At 44.0% G+C, this 13,685-nt stretch overlaps 1 pseudogene; it reads left to right on the top strand.

Annotated features, from left to right (window-relative positions):
* The first annotated feature begins 7,111 nt into the window (after positions 1 to 7,111).
* LOC114704303 lies at positions 7,112 to 13,238 on the top strand (annotated as a pseudogene).
* Positions 13,239 to 13,685: the final 447 nt, after the last annotated feature.

The raw sequence follows: 13,685 nt of genomic DNA, 5'->3' as shown, positions 1-13,685 counted from the left end.
GTGAAAGGCAAGGTACAGTTGTGGGGAGACAGCTCCGTGAATGAAGGCATTTGCTTGGAACAAAGACTGGCAACCTGAATTTCAGTTCCTGAGTCCCACAGGGTGGAAGAGGGAACTAACTCAAGGAAGTTCTCCTCTGACTTCCAAACACATGCAGAGCTCACATACAACATACATACATACATACATACATACATACATACATACATACATAAATACATACAAATGTAATTTTAAAGACTTTTTAAGAAAAGACTTACTTTATTTGTATGTATATATTTGTGTGTGTGTGTGCGCACACACACTTGTGTGTACATATGTGCATTGGCTCCCCTGCAACTGGCATTATGGGCAATTGTGAGCTGCTTCAGGTGGGTGCTGGGAATTGAACTCTGTTCCTCTGCAAGAACAACAAGGGCTTTAAGTTCTGATCCATCTTTCCAGCTCATACTTCTAGAAGCTTTTGAAGGCAAGGTGTTTGGTTTAGAATTGTGTGTAGTCGTTTTCTTTATTATCAAATAAAAACAAGGTAGTGTGTGAATCTAAAAAAAAAAAGAAGGAATTGGAGACTGATTTACTTGATGACTTTTTCTCATTAAACAGATTTCCTGTTTAAAACGAGACTCAATGTCTAACCTGTTTCTTTGTTCAAAGAAGGTATCTTTTAAAGAATAATTCTGTTCCCACATCTGTAAATCAAAAGCTCTACTTTCCAAGCCACATCTATTCCAAATGTGCACACCTGGGAAGGGGAACACTGCCTTCTGACACTCACGGCCATCCCTGCTGTCTTCAGATTGACACCTGTATACCATGCAGATGCTCCTGTGTGCCTGTGCTCACAAATGATGAGCACAAGGCAGAACCAAAGGATCAAGAAACCAAGGCAGGGGCCTGGAGAGATGGCTCAGAGGTTGAAAGTACTGGCTGTTCTTCCAGAGGTCCTGAGTTCAATTCCCAGTCAACCACATGGTGGCTCACAACCACCTGTAATGAGATCTGGTGCCCTCTTCTGGTATGCAGACATACATGCAGGAAAAACACTGTATATAGAGTAAAGAAAGAAAGAAACCAAGGCAGTGTCTAACACACAAATCTATCTCCTCTTTATATTTTAAAAGAAAATTGCTAGCTTATTTTAGTAAGGCTTATTATTCTTTTCCTAATTCAGTCTTGTCTTGGTAAAAAGAAACATGGGACAGATTTATAAGAATTCACAGTTGACAGGAATGCTGTAGAACAGGAACCAAAGAAGCCCCAGGTGTGACCAAGGTGCTCCATCTCGGATCTGCTCAGGCCCACTGCTCTCTTGTCAGTACAGCGATCTATCCAGTTTTCATATTTACAGAACAAATCATCTGGTCAGTTGAACTCCAATCATACACTTCCTTCCTTTCATTTTTCAAAATGTATAGATGCTACTCCTCAAAACAAATGAATAAATCTTGTAAAGCCAAAAGCTGGAACGATGCTAGGCAATGAAAAATGGAATGTCCACCCCAGTTTAAATCTTTGGGTTTGCAAGTTCTCATATATTCTTCTCTCACACATTCAAAACATCTCCATTCAACATTTCATGACTGTTCCAATATTGAAAAAGACTTCATGTTCCCTCAAGGAAAGAAAATCCACAGTTGGTCAGTTTTTGGTGAAGTAGCCAAAAGTAGCAAGGCACTTGCTCCTGATCTAAAAACAGATATTGAGTCAAAGGACCCAAAGTACACTAAGAACAGCCATCAGATGGTCCCCAAGTGAATCTGGACATCTTTATATGACTTGAAATGCTACTGGCAACTCATTACCATTTTCATTTCTTAAAGTCTGAGGTTTCAGATGTAGCTCCATGGGTACAGTGTTTGCCTAGCCTGCATAATCTCTAGCATCCCTTAAACTGGGCATGGGGACATCCACCTGTAATCATAGCACTCAGGAAATAAAGGCAGGAGGGTCAGTAGCTCAATGTCATCTTTAGCTACATACTGAATTCAAGGCCACCCTTGAATACATAAGACTCTGTCTCAATAATAATTTGAGAGTATTCAAGAGATAGCTCAGTGTTTAAGAGATCCTGTACAATCATGAGAACCACACATTTCCCAGCACCCACATGACAACAAGCTAGGCATCCACACACACTCCTGTAACTCCAGCCTCAAGGAGGGCAGAGGCAGGAGGATTGCTGGGACTTGTGGATTTCCACCTGTCTTGTCAGGTTTACTGTAATTTTCTAGAAAGAATGCCCCACGCCCACTCATCATGGATACCATGCCTGGCATTGGAAGCCAAGCCAACTACCCATGTCTCCTGACATCATGGATCTTGGAGGAGAACCTACAACCACCACTTTACTAAGTCAGCATGATCTCTAACTATACTCTAAATATTTGTCCTTATAGCCACAGTAAGTGTAGTTCTATCCTTCTTCAAGGAAACTTCTTACTGCAGCAGACGGAGAGTGTTACAGAAAACTACAACCAATCAAAATGCAGAGCTGTGGAGGCCAGTTCCAACTGGTACGTCTATACCACAACTCCTGCATCTAAGGCTCAGGGACCATTGGAAAAGAAGGTGAAGGCATGGAAAGATTATCTGAGGGACAATCTTTCCTCAGGAGGAAGCTCCAGAGAGGAGCAAAGAGTGTGCTATGACCTTGTACCACCAAGAAATGTCAGGAGCCACACCCATGGCTGTCTAAATAGGATCTGAACACAGACAACAAGAGACATGCTTCTGTGAGTGGGGGAGGGGAGCCCAGGAAACCTCAACCCTACCTGTGTGGGGCCTGCTCCCGCCTTTTCCCCCAGGGTACTCTTGAGGAGTGAGGGATAAGAGATTTAGATAGAACTATAGAGGGGGGAGAGAGACAGAAACACAGGATAGCCTTGGGAGGGCCTGGATCCTAATCCACCGGCCCCTTCCGTCTCTTCTAAAGGGATTTTTATAGGAGTGCCAAGGGGTGGGGCAAAGACCTGCCCCTAGCACAGCCAAGTGCAGCCCCTTCCAATCACCTGGTAACCAGGCATGCGGTCAGCTCCTCCCCTTATGCAGCCCTGCTGAGTAAGTAAGCTCAGATCTCACTAGGACACCTCTGTGGGCTCCCACACCTACCCAAAGCACTGGAGACTGCAAGGAATGCTGAGAGCAGAAGAGATAGTCTTTCCTAGAGAAGAGCTCACCAATTAATCTTTTGTAATTGATTTATTTTTATTTTATATGCATGATGTTTTGCCTGTGTGTATGTCTGTGTGAGGGTGTCAGATCCCCTGGAAGTGGAGTTACAGACAGTCGTGAGCTGCCATGTGGGTGCTGGGAATTGAACCCGGGTCCTCTGGAAGAGCAGTCAGTGCTCTTAATCACTAAACCATCTCTCCAGCCCCCGAGCTCACCAATTATTATCCAATATCAAATGGTCAAGCCTGAAAATAAGCATGCAAGTAACATATAGACCGAGTCAGTTGTATATATGTATTTAGAAATACATATATTTCATATTTCAACAATAAAGGAAAAAGAGGCCATAGATTTGAAAGAGGGTGTGGATGGCACGTGGGAGGGTTTGGAGAAAGGAAAGGGGAGGGAAAAATAATGTAATTATATTATAATCTCAAAAAAATTTAAAGAGTTAAAGACCAATTTAAAAAAAGAATGCCCCACAGAAATACCGGCCAGCAGGGGGAGCCTACACAGAATTTTATAATGGTGCCAGCATTGGTAACATGGCAGACAGCCTTGTTGAACAGCCTGCAGAGGTCTCGCCCATGCGCTCTGCCATTCTGCATAACAGTGTGCATTCAGCACAGCACGGACTAAGAGAATAAAGTGGCAGACTGGGAGCCGAGTTAGCTTTGCCTCCGCCCGCCCTCTGTCCCTGCAAGTTGAGTAAGTTAATTAATACTGCATCTCAGTTTCCCAGTCCCTTAAAAAAGGCAGCTGGGTGAGACAGTATTTCAAAACCTCCACAACCATAACCATCTCCAGTGTTCAAAGACCAACTAGCTCAGCCTCTAATGAGGGAATTGTGGCATTCCTTGCAAAAGACGTCTGACTACAACCTCAAAAATTATCTAAAGCCCATTTCATTCTTTACCATAAATGTTTAAAATATTCTTATCCTTTTTTCTCCTCTCTCTCTCTCTCTCTCTCTCTCTCTCTCTCTCTCTCTCTCTCTCTCTCTCTCTCTCTCTCTCTCTCACTTTTTCTTTTTAAAAATGAGACCATACTCCTGAGGGAGAAGAAAGTTCTCAGTCCTCAGGGCTGGCAGGTCCATACAAAGAGTTCCTGACTGCTAACCTTGGCAGGGTACTTGGTCCCTCCCTTTTCCTATTGTGAACCCTCTGAAGTCTTGTTTGCAGAATAATGAAGAAAACACAGCCGTCTGCAAAGGCTGCTGGTCACCTCTGAATGTACTCCATCAGCATGAGCCACTTCATCTTCTTTAGGCTCATCGACTGCTTGCAGAAGGACACCAACGCCCACATCTGTCTCCTTGAGACAGGCAGAGAAACAAATCCTTTTTCCTGTCTCCAAAAGGGCTGACAGGCTTTTAGTGGTGTTTATCTTCACTGAAGGATGATAACCTTCGAAGTGAAAGTTGAAAGAGACCGATACAATTAAGCGCCGTAGTCTGCATTCCGCGGGTTTCTTTTAAAGTGTAAAAGACCAAAGCTTGTTTTTTCACTTGTTAACACTGATTTTTTTCTAAACTTAGTTATATTTATATATTTGAAAAAAACAAGTATGCCGTGTTATTATTTTTGCAAAACTGAAATACTTTGGTAAACGTAAAATTCTTTTAAATGATTGTGCCTTCAGTATCTTATATCCTATCCATCACTCCCCCCATATTATCCACATTAGTTCTTTCTTGGTTGGTATTTTGTGACCTAGTATCATGTCATATTCACACAGTCTTGAGATCCCCCTGATAGCTGTCAAGTCTAAGGACTATGATTATTTACACTGGATTGACTCAAGGGCAAAAAAAAAAAAAAAAAAGTGTAAAACTGGTGTTCCACCATTAACTTATACATTAGGGTTCTCTTGAAATCTAGGTTGTGACCACTGAACCCAGCAACAGCTGGTAAAGTAACTTGTAAAGGCTCCAACTAAGCCCAGCAGTTTGCTCCCTGGAGAAGGGCTGAGGCCTTGCACACAACCCAAGAAAGGAGTCTGTGAAGGCACCCCTGAGACTCCCTGTCTCTGCAAAGGTTACATTTCCTTGCAAGTGCTTGGCTACTCCTGGGCCAGGACTGAATCCTCAGATTACAAGGGTAAGATCCAAATGGTGCTTTGAAGGCACCTTGACACTGGACTGGTCGCTCTCTCCACTTAGCTGAGTGCCAAGAGAGGCTGAGTCAGCATCGCCCACAGATGAGCTCTGTGCTTGTTCTGCATTCCCAAGTGTGGACAAAATAACCTTTTGGTAATCTGGCCCGCAGGCTGTGTTTAGCTACCCCGGCTTTGGCCTTGAAAGCGTGACACAAGAATATCTCAAAGTTATACTATCTGGTGTTGGCTCGGAAGTTGAGATTGCATTCTGGGGTGTAATCCTAATAAGACACAAGTCCTCCCTTGTCTTTTCCTGCCCTTTATACAGAGCATGAAGGTCACGCTTTGCTCTGAATTGTTTTTTTACCCTTCCACCTATCAACCTCCAGAAAATAATCATTAAAGCTTAGGGCTGTGCTAGGAAGCAATGTTTATTTTACTTGTTAAATGTACTTTAAATAATGTGAATTACAACTGCCTTTAAAATAGCATAATATAAAACGTAATAAAGTCAGCGAAACTCTATGACTAGGTTTTAAGAAGCTTAGAACTGTAACATGCAGCCAGGCATAGAGGAACAATTTTTGAATTTGTTTTTTAAAAATATTTTATTATTAGTGCGTGTGTGTGTTTGTGTGTGTGTGTGTGTGTGTGTGTGTGTGTGTGTGTGTGTGTGTATACTAGCATGAGCACACCATAGCTCATGTGTAGAGGTCAGAAGACAACCTGGGAAGTCAGTCCTCTCCTTCTACATGGCTTCTAGAGCTACCTAGGTTATCAGGTTTGCACAATATGCTAGTTAGGTTTCTGTGGCAGTGATAAAAACCATGGTGGAAAACAATTTGCATGGGGGAAAGTTTATTTCATCTGACAGGTTATAATCATTGAGAGGAGACTGGGCAGGAGCTCAAGGAAGGAACCTGGAGGCAGGAACTAGAGCTAAGATCATGGAGGGATGCTACTTACAGCCTTGCCGTCCCTGGCTCGCTAAGCTTTCTGTTTTGTACAACTCAGAACCATCCACCTAAGAGCAGCACACCTCACTTCAGGCTAGGCCACCCTATATCAACTGTGTGGTGGTTTGAAAGAAAATGACCCCCAAAGGGACTGGCACTATGAGGAGGTATGGCCTTGTGGGAGGAAGTGTGTCACTGTGGGGGCGGGCTTTGGGGTCTTTTTTTTTTCTCAAGCTTCCATCAGTGTGACAGCCAGTGGAATTCCTGTGGCCTGCAAGGCGGAGCACTCTCAGCTCCAGCACCACGGCTGCCTGCACCCTGCCATGCTCCCCTTGGTGATCATAAGGGACTGAACCGAGCCACCCTCAATTAAATGTTTGCTTTATAAGAGTTGCTGTGGTCATGGTGTCTCTTCACAGCAGCAGTAAACCCTAACCAAGACAAACTGTTACTCAAGAACATGCCCTACAGCCATACCCGTAGGCCAGTCTGATGGAGGCAGTTCTTCAGCTGAGTGCCCCTCTTCCCGAGTAACTCTAACTTGTGTTGAGTGACAAAAACCAATACACGTGACAGACACTGTCACTGGGCAAGTTGTCTCACCGGCCCGTGAGTTAAATTTTGATGAAATGAAATGACTGTTGGTTTTGGTAGGAGCAAGGCGATCCACTGTGCTCAAAAAGAAGATGCTTCTTTGAAGAACCCACAGGTTCACAGACTACAGACTATGTAACAGAAATGGATAACTTGAAAAAAAAAAAAGAAAAAGATAATAAATTATATCTCTTGGGGGGGCAACATAGTGATAAATTAAATAACTGTGTGAGTTATCTAATACATACTTGCTTCAGTGAAAATTTACTCTCCCCTCCCCCAAGGCTGGAACCATGGAGTCGATACCAGAGAAGAAAAAGGAGGTCCCTGCTGGGCCAGAAACCCTGAAGAAAAGATGAAAGGATTTTGAAGAGTAGAAGGGGAAGCACTGTGGAAGAAGCTTGCCCTGGAGACACTTCAGAAGGCAAGGAGGAAGGTCACCGGTGAAAAAGCAAAACACTGTCGCAAGGACTATAGGCAGATGGATGGGACTGATACTCAAATGGCTAGGATGGCAAGAAAAGCTAGAAATGTCCATGTATACACAGAACCAAAATTGTTGATTGTCATCAGAACCTGAGGTATCAATGGTGTAAGCCCAAAGGTCTGCAACATATTGCAGCTTCTCCATCTGCATCAGATCTTCAAGGGCACCTTTGTTAAGCTCAATGAGGCTTCAATTAACATGCTGAAGATTGTGGAACCACAAATTGCATGGGAATACCCTAACCTGAGGTAGGTAAATGAACTATCTACAAGCCTAGGTGCTGTGGGATGTTCTGTATGGCAAATGTGTTGCTCTGATTGGTCAATAAATAAAACACTGATTGGCCTGTGGCTAGGCAGGAAGTATAGGTGGGACTAACAGAGAGGAGAAAAGAAAGAACAGGAAGGCAGAAGGAATCACTTCCAGCCGCTGCCAGGACAAGCAGAATGTGAAGATGCTGGTAAGCCACGAGCCATGTGGCAAGGTGTAGATTTATGGAAATGGATTAATTTAAGCTATGGGAACAGTTAGCAGGAAGCCTGCCATGGCCATACAGTTTGTAAATAATATAAGTCTCTGTGTTTACTTGGTTGGGTCTGAGCGGCTGTGGGACTGGAGGGTGACAGAGATTTGTCCTGACTATGGGCAAGGCAGGAAAACTCTAGCTACACCTAGGTACGGTAAAGTCAACAAAAAGCAAATTGCCTTGACAGACAATGCATATTCTCTTGGTAAATATGGCAATGTCTGCATGGAGGATCTAATTCCAACTATACAGTTGGAAAACACCTTAAGGAAGTGAATAACTTCCTGCAGTCCAAATTATCTTCTCCATGACTTCTCCATGAGGTGGAATTAAAACAAACAAACAAACAAAAAACTCATTTTGTGGATGTTGGAGATGCTGGCAATGAGGAAGACCAGACAAATAGGCACAGGTGTGTGTGTGTGTGTGTGTGTGTGTGTGTATGTGTGTGTGTGTGTGTGAACAAAGGGGTCCCCATGGTGTTTTTGTAATCTGATCAGTTAATAAATAGTAACAGCTTGGCAAATTGAAAAGAAAATAAAAATGACTGTCTTTTTTCAAAATCATTAAGAATAGCCCCATGATTGCTGCAGCAAGGATTAAAGATGCAGGTATACATCACTTGTCTAAGCCCACGGTGCACAGACCAGATAAGACCTTGTTGTGTGCATCACGGAAACTGTGAAGAAGACTTTCTGTCTGGAAGATGAATGCCTGCTCTAATGTGACAAAGCCCTGAATGCTATGGAAAACTCTCACGGATATCAACATTCCATCTCACTGACAAGGCCAAGCTCAGGACAGTCTCCAGTTTAACCATCCAGCATACCATCTAACCTGGAACACCTACAGAGCGAAGCATTGGCCATATTCCTCGGCTGAATCAAGCCGACACCTTTACCAATCTCGGTGATCCGTTGTGGAGATGACACTAGACTAAATTTGAAACCACGGATGGAGACTCAGTTCCACTCCCTCCTCACTAAGGCTCTAGGTTATGAACGTTCACTGAGCCGCTGTCACGTCATCTGGGACGCTGCGAGGCTACTGCTGGTTCATTATCCTCTGTTCCGCATTGGCTTCCCTCTCTCTTGTTTGGGCTGGATGAGTGAGGGTCTCCCCAGCACTGAGTCACAGCTTCATGCTAACTACCTCGTGGAATCCCTACATCAAATGAACGACAAATCTGAAACATTGGGAGGTGGATTAATGCTTACCGATGTAAAAGGTGAAGCAGAGCAGAAATCTGAGTACCTGGGCCTAGCCATTATTTAAACCGCCTCTCAGAAGCAAGGGGTGAGCAGGGAGTATTTTCAGAGAAAATGTAGGCACGGCCTGGTGGCCAGCCTACCTGGCACACTGCACTTCTAAATAAGAAGCATGCCCTCCATGCCCCAGAAGTCCTAACACTGAATTCTGAAGTCACTGGTAGCTGGCCTGCAGATGGGTCTGCTCTTTCTGTGTCTAATTTAATGTGCTTCTTCCGCATGGAGACCCTGGTGGTGTGAGTGCCCCGTCCGAGGTAACGTGGTAACCAATCGCAGTCGATAGGCTTCTACTTAGAAGTGGTTGCTGCTCACATGCAATGAAGCAGAGGCCGTTCTCTGAAACCATCTCCGGAGTGGTTTATCTCTGTGCCCTTTACCAACCTACAGGCATTACTGTCTATAGCTCAGGAGGAGGAGGAAGAGGAGGAAGACAATGATAAGGATGGGGGTGAGGGGTGGAGAGGGAAGAACAGCAGCATGTGGGCCTTGAGCGCCTGGAACTCATTAAACACGCATTTATCAAGCACACAGCTTCTTCCCTCTAGGAGGTTATAATTCCAATTCATAGCTTAGAGACGTACAAGGTCAAATTGCCACTGGCATCAACCCCAGAAGATTTTAATAAACCCCAGTCCGTCAGCCAGTGGGGTGATTTCCTCTGATACGACACAGACCAGAAAGGCCGTATCTGTGGCTGGAATCTCCAGCGCCAGAGGAAGGGAGCGATAGTCGTCACAGCCATACAGGCCATGCCGTACACCATCCTCTTCCCTGTAAGTCCTTTCCTTCGGTCCCTACTCCAGCAGTATTTAAAGAAAGAAACATCTATTTCCTTTCCTTTGGTCAGAAGGAAAAAATGCATTTTGTTTAGTCTGAAGTAAGTTTGGGACTATCCCTGGCAAAACGATACATTTTAAAATAACATAAAATGTAGAAAATCAGGATTGCACGTCCTCCTGATATGCATAGCTCCGTGGTATTTAATTGCTTCCGCAGGCGGAGCCTAGGGTTGGCAAACTCTATCGCAGTTGTGTGATGTCGTTTTACATAAAGGGATCAGACGGAAAGCCATCTCCTCGCTCAGCCCTGCGCTCTTTCCTCTCTAAGCTTGCCCTTCTTTAGGCTAGCTTTAATTCCCTGCCAGAAAGAGAAGGATCCTGCCCTCTTTTCTTCCTCTCCGCCAAATTCTTATTGATCAGTTGGTAATGACTTAGGAAGAGCTTGATGAGAAGGCCGTCTGGGCCTTCAGTGTCAAGATCAAGGAAGGCTTCTAAAGAGACACCTTTCATCTTTTCCTAAGTCACTGCCTTAGGTAATCAGCTCGTGTCCAGAGGCAATGAGTCCCCCAGATGAGGTGACGTGACTCAGGGAACTCTGGCCTGAGTTTTGTCAGCTCATTAAGGATACGGCCTGCCACAAGTGACTTTTGAACACACTAAGTAGGAAGAATCAAATGGTTTCTGTAGCGACAGGGTCAACTGGATCAGAGCCTCAGCCTGGAAATAAATCAGAGTCTGAAGAGGTAAACAACAAAAGAGACTGAAGACACATTGGTTACAGACCTGGGGCTTTCATCTGTCAGCCAGCAAGCTGCCAACCCTCCTTTACAAACTCAGGCGGTGTTTGTGAGGTGGCGTCTTTCACAACGTGGCTTCTCGCCCATCTCTCTGTGAGCTCTTGAAGAGTTAGGACCTGATCGTGCATATTTTTATTCCATAGTTTGCAGCACATTCTCTTTCATATAGCAGGTGTTTGATGTGTGAAGAAATAAAAGAGGAAAGGAACAAAAACTCCATGTCCTGTCTCCCAGAAACATTTATAACGAGGCCCTTTGCTGTTCAGATTTCATAAAACCACAATAGAAAACACACCACGATCGTGGGGGAATAGCAACATTGGCAGATGGTGTAGGGGGGTGATAGGGATAAGAAGGACTTTTGTTTAGGGACTACAGTGTCCCAATTTTCATGTATCACCTCATCTAATCACCATGATCTTATGTGCGGGCTGTTCATATTATTCCTTTTTTAATGTGTCAAATAAAGAAATCAGGCTCTGAAAGCTGAACTTATTCAAAAGCCAGGTGGCTAATCACTAACCCTCCTGGAATTAAAAGCACCAATTCCAAGGCATGCTTTTCTTCATTTGATCAGTCTGTTTACCATGGGCAAATATACCTTTCTACAGCCAGTTTAACCATAATTGGTCAACAAGTGTTTCTATCAATCTGGTACCACCAGCATAAAGGACTCTTCTCCATGGTCACATTTTTTTATTTTAAGGCTTTATTCTGGAAATGTCTTTTACCACAAAGATATAATAATTGGAAATAAATACATTCTATTGGCTGAAATTACAAGGAAAGCAGTGTATGTGTGTGTGTGTGTGTGTGTGTGTGTGTGTGTGTGTGTGTGTGTGTGTATGTGTGTGTTTACACAAGTTTTGTTTTGTTTTTTTGAGATGGAATCTCTCTCTGTATCCCACACTGGTCTGGAACCCACTACATAAATCAGGATAGCCTCAAATTTATGGCAATCTTCCTGTCCCAGCTTCCCAAGTCCTAACACTACAGGCATAAGCCACCATGCTGTCTTAGTTCGGGTTTCTACTGCTGTGAAGGGATGCCATGACCACAGCAACTCTTATAAAGGAAAGCATTTAATTGGCTGGCTTACAGTTCAGAGGTTCAGTCCATTATCATCATGGCGGGGCATGACAGCATGCAGGCAGACGTGGTACTGGAGAAGGAGCTGAGAGTTTTGCATCTTGCAGGCAACAGGAAGTGGTCTGTCTCACTGGGCATGACTTGAGCATACATGAGACCTCAAAGCCTGCCTCCACAGTGGCACATTTCCTCCAAAAGGACCACACCCACTCCAACAAAGCCACACCTCCAAATCGTGCCACTCCCTTTGGGGGCTATTTTCCTTGAAACCACCACACATGCCCAGCTCTTATTAAATATATCAAGCAATAGTTTTCAAGACACTGAGCATCAGTCAGTAAGACAATGGGACCCCCAAAGAGCTGGCAAACAAACATCAGGAGCTCCTGGGAGGCTTCAGCTCCCTGCTCTGAGAGAAAGTGTCCAGAAAACACTCGGAGAATGACTTGAGTTGAACACACAGAACTGATTGTCCAAGGAGACCCACGGCAGCTTGAAAATTGTCGCAGAAATCCAGAGAGGAGAGGACTCAGCAGACAGAGAACATGGCAGATCTGTAGCAGGTGCTGATTAGTTAGCAGAGTCCTGATCAATAGAGGCCTTTGAGGGAATACATGTATCCATGAAGACACTAATGAATAAATAAAATCATGATCATTGTAAGTTACCAGTGGTGGCTTTTGTGCCAAAAGCACTCCAGTGAGCACGGCGGGTATTCCCGAAACGTTCTGTAAGAACGTTCTGTAAGAAGCTTGGGTGTCAGAGTTCAAGCTCAGGACTTCTGTGCTGAGGGAAGTGGCATTCTGGCAGGAAGAAGAGTCTCTGTGGTAGTCAAACTACGTTGATTTTCTATAAAAAGGGGTAAAACTACAAATAAGATTGTTCAAGGCTTGAGTGTGGTGCAGGGGAGCCCAGGTTCAGTTCCCAGAACTCACATGGTGGCTGCTAACCATCTGTGTAAGTCCAGTTCCAGGGAATCCAGCACCTTCTCCTGGCCGCTAACGGCCGGCACCAGGCATGCCCATGTTACACATACATACGTGAAATCAAAACACTCAGCACATAAAAGAAAATTTTTTTAAAAATTTTAAAATATATATATATATATATATATATATATATATATAAATTGAGATTACATAACTAATTTTTTTGTGGCTCCAGAACATTCAGCATTTCCCTCTGCAGAATTATTCTTAAAAAAGAACCATGGCTGGAATTTAATAATAATGAGTCATCCGTAAATTAGGGAGCATGACTTTCTCTTTTTCACTGAATTTACAGACTGCCCACGCTGAGAAGCAAACCCAGAAGCCCTGAGCAAGACAAATGCACCTCAGCTTTTCTATGCCGACATGCCAGGACCAGTGGATCGCTGGTGTCATTATCAATACAGACCGAGATCCGATCAGCTGATCTGCTGGAGTTCCTGGAGCAGCTAAGGACTGAGTGGCTTCGGGCTCAACTACAGTGACTCACGCCCTAGACAGTCCCAGGTGGAGACAAAAGGCAGGTTTAAAAAAAAAATCTCAGGCAATTTTTAAAACTACTTGGGGAAAATAAAACTAATAAGGAAAAAAATAATAGTTGCTACCACCTTTTGTACAATTCAGATCAAATCCAGAAGCCTATATACAGAAAATTAAACAAAACACCACCGTCAGTTCTGTGCACTTTCCATCACACTCATTCATTTTGTTCCCTCTATGACACAGTTTCCATTCTGTTCTTCCGTTGATATATGTCTCGGCGTTGATCTCCTCCTCCTCTTCCGTTTCTCCTTCTGAGAAATGTTGCCTCCATGTATCCCCAGGCTGTTCTTGAGCTCACAACAACCTTCCTGCCTCAGCCTCCCAGGTAAAGTTCTGTCCTAGGCAGTGGAGAGAAAAAATAAGTTTTCAGAACAGGAACTACCTCTTTC

This window comes from Peromyscus leucopus, chromosome 13 (genome assembly GCF_004664715.2).
Source record: "Peromyscus leucopus breed LL Stock chromosome 13, UCI_PerLeu_2.1, whole genome shotgun sequence".
Taxonomy (NCBI): Eukaryota; Metazoa; Chordata; class Mammalia; order Rodentia; family Cricetidae; genus Peromyscus; species Peromyscus leucopus.
This window is presented reverse-complemented; position numbering and strand designations above follow the sequence as displayed.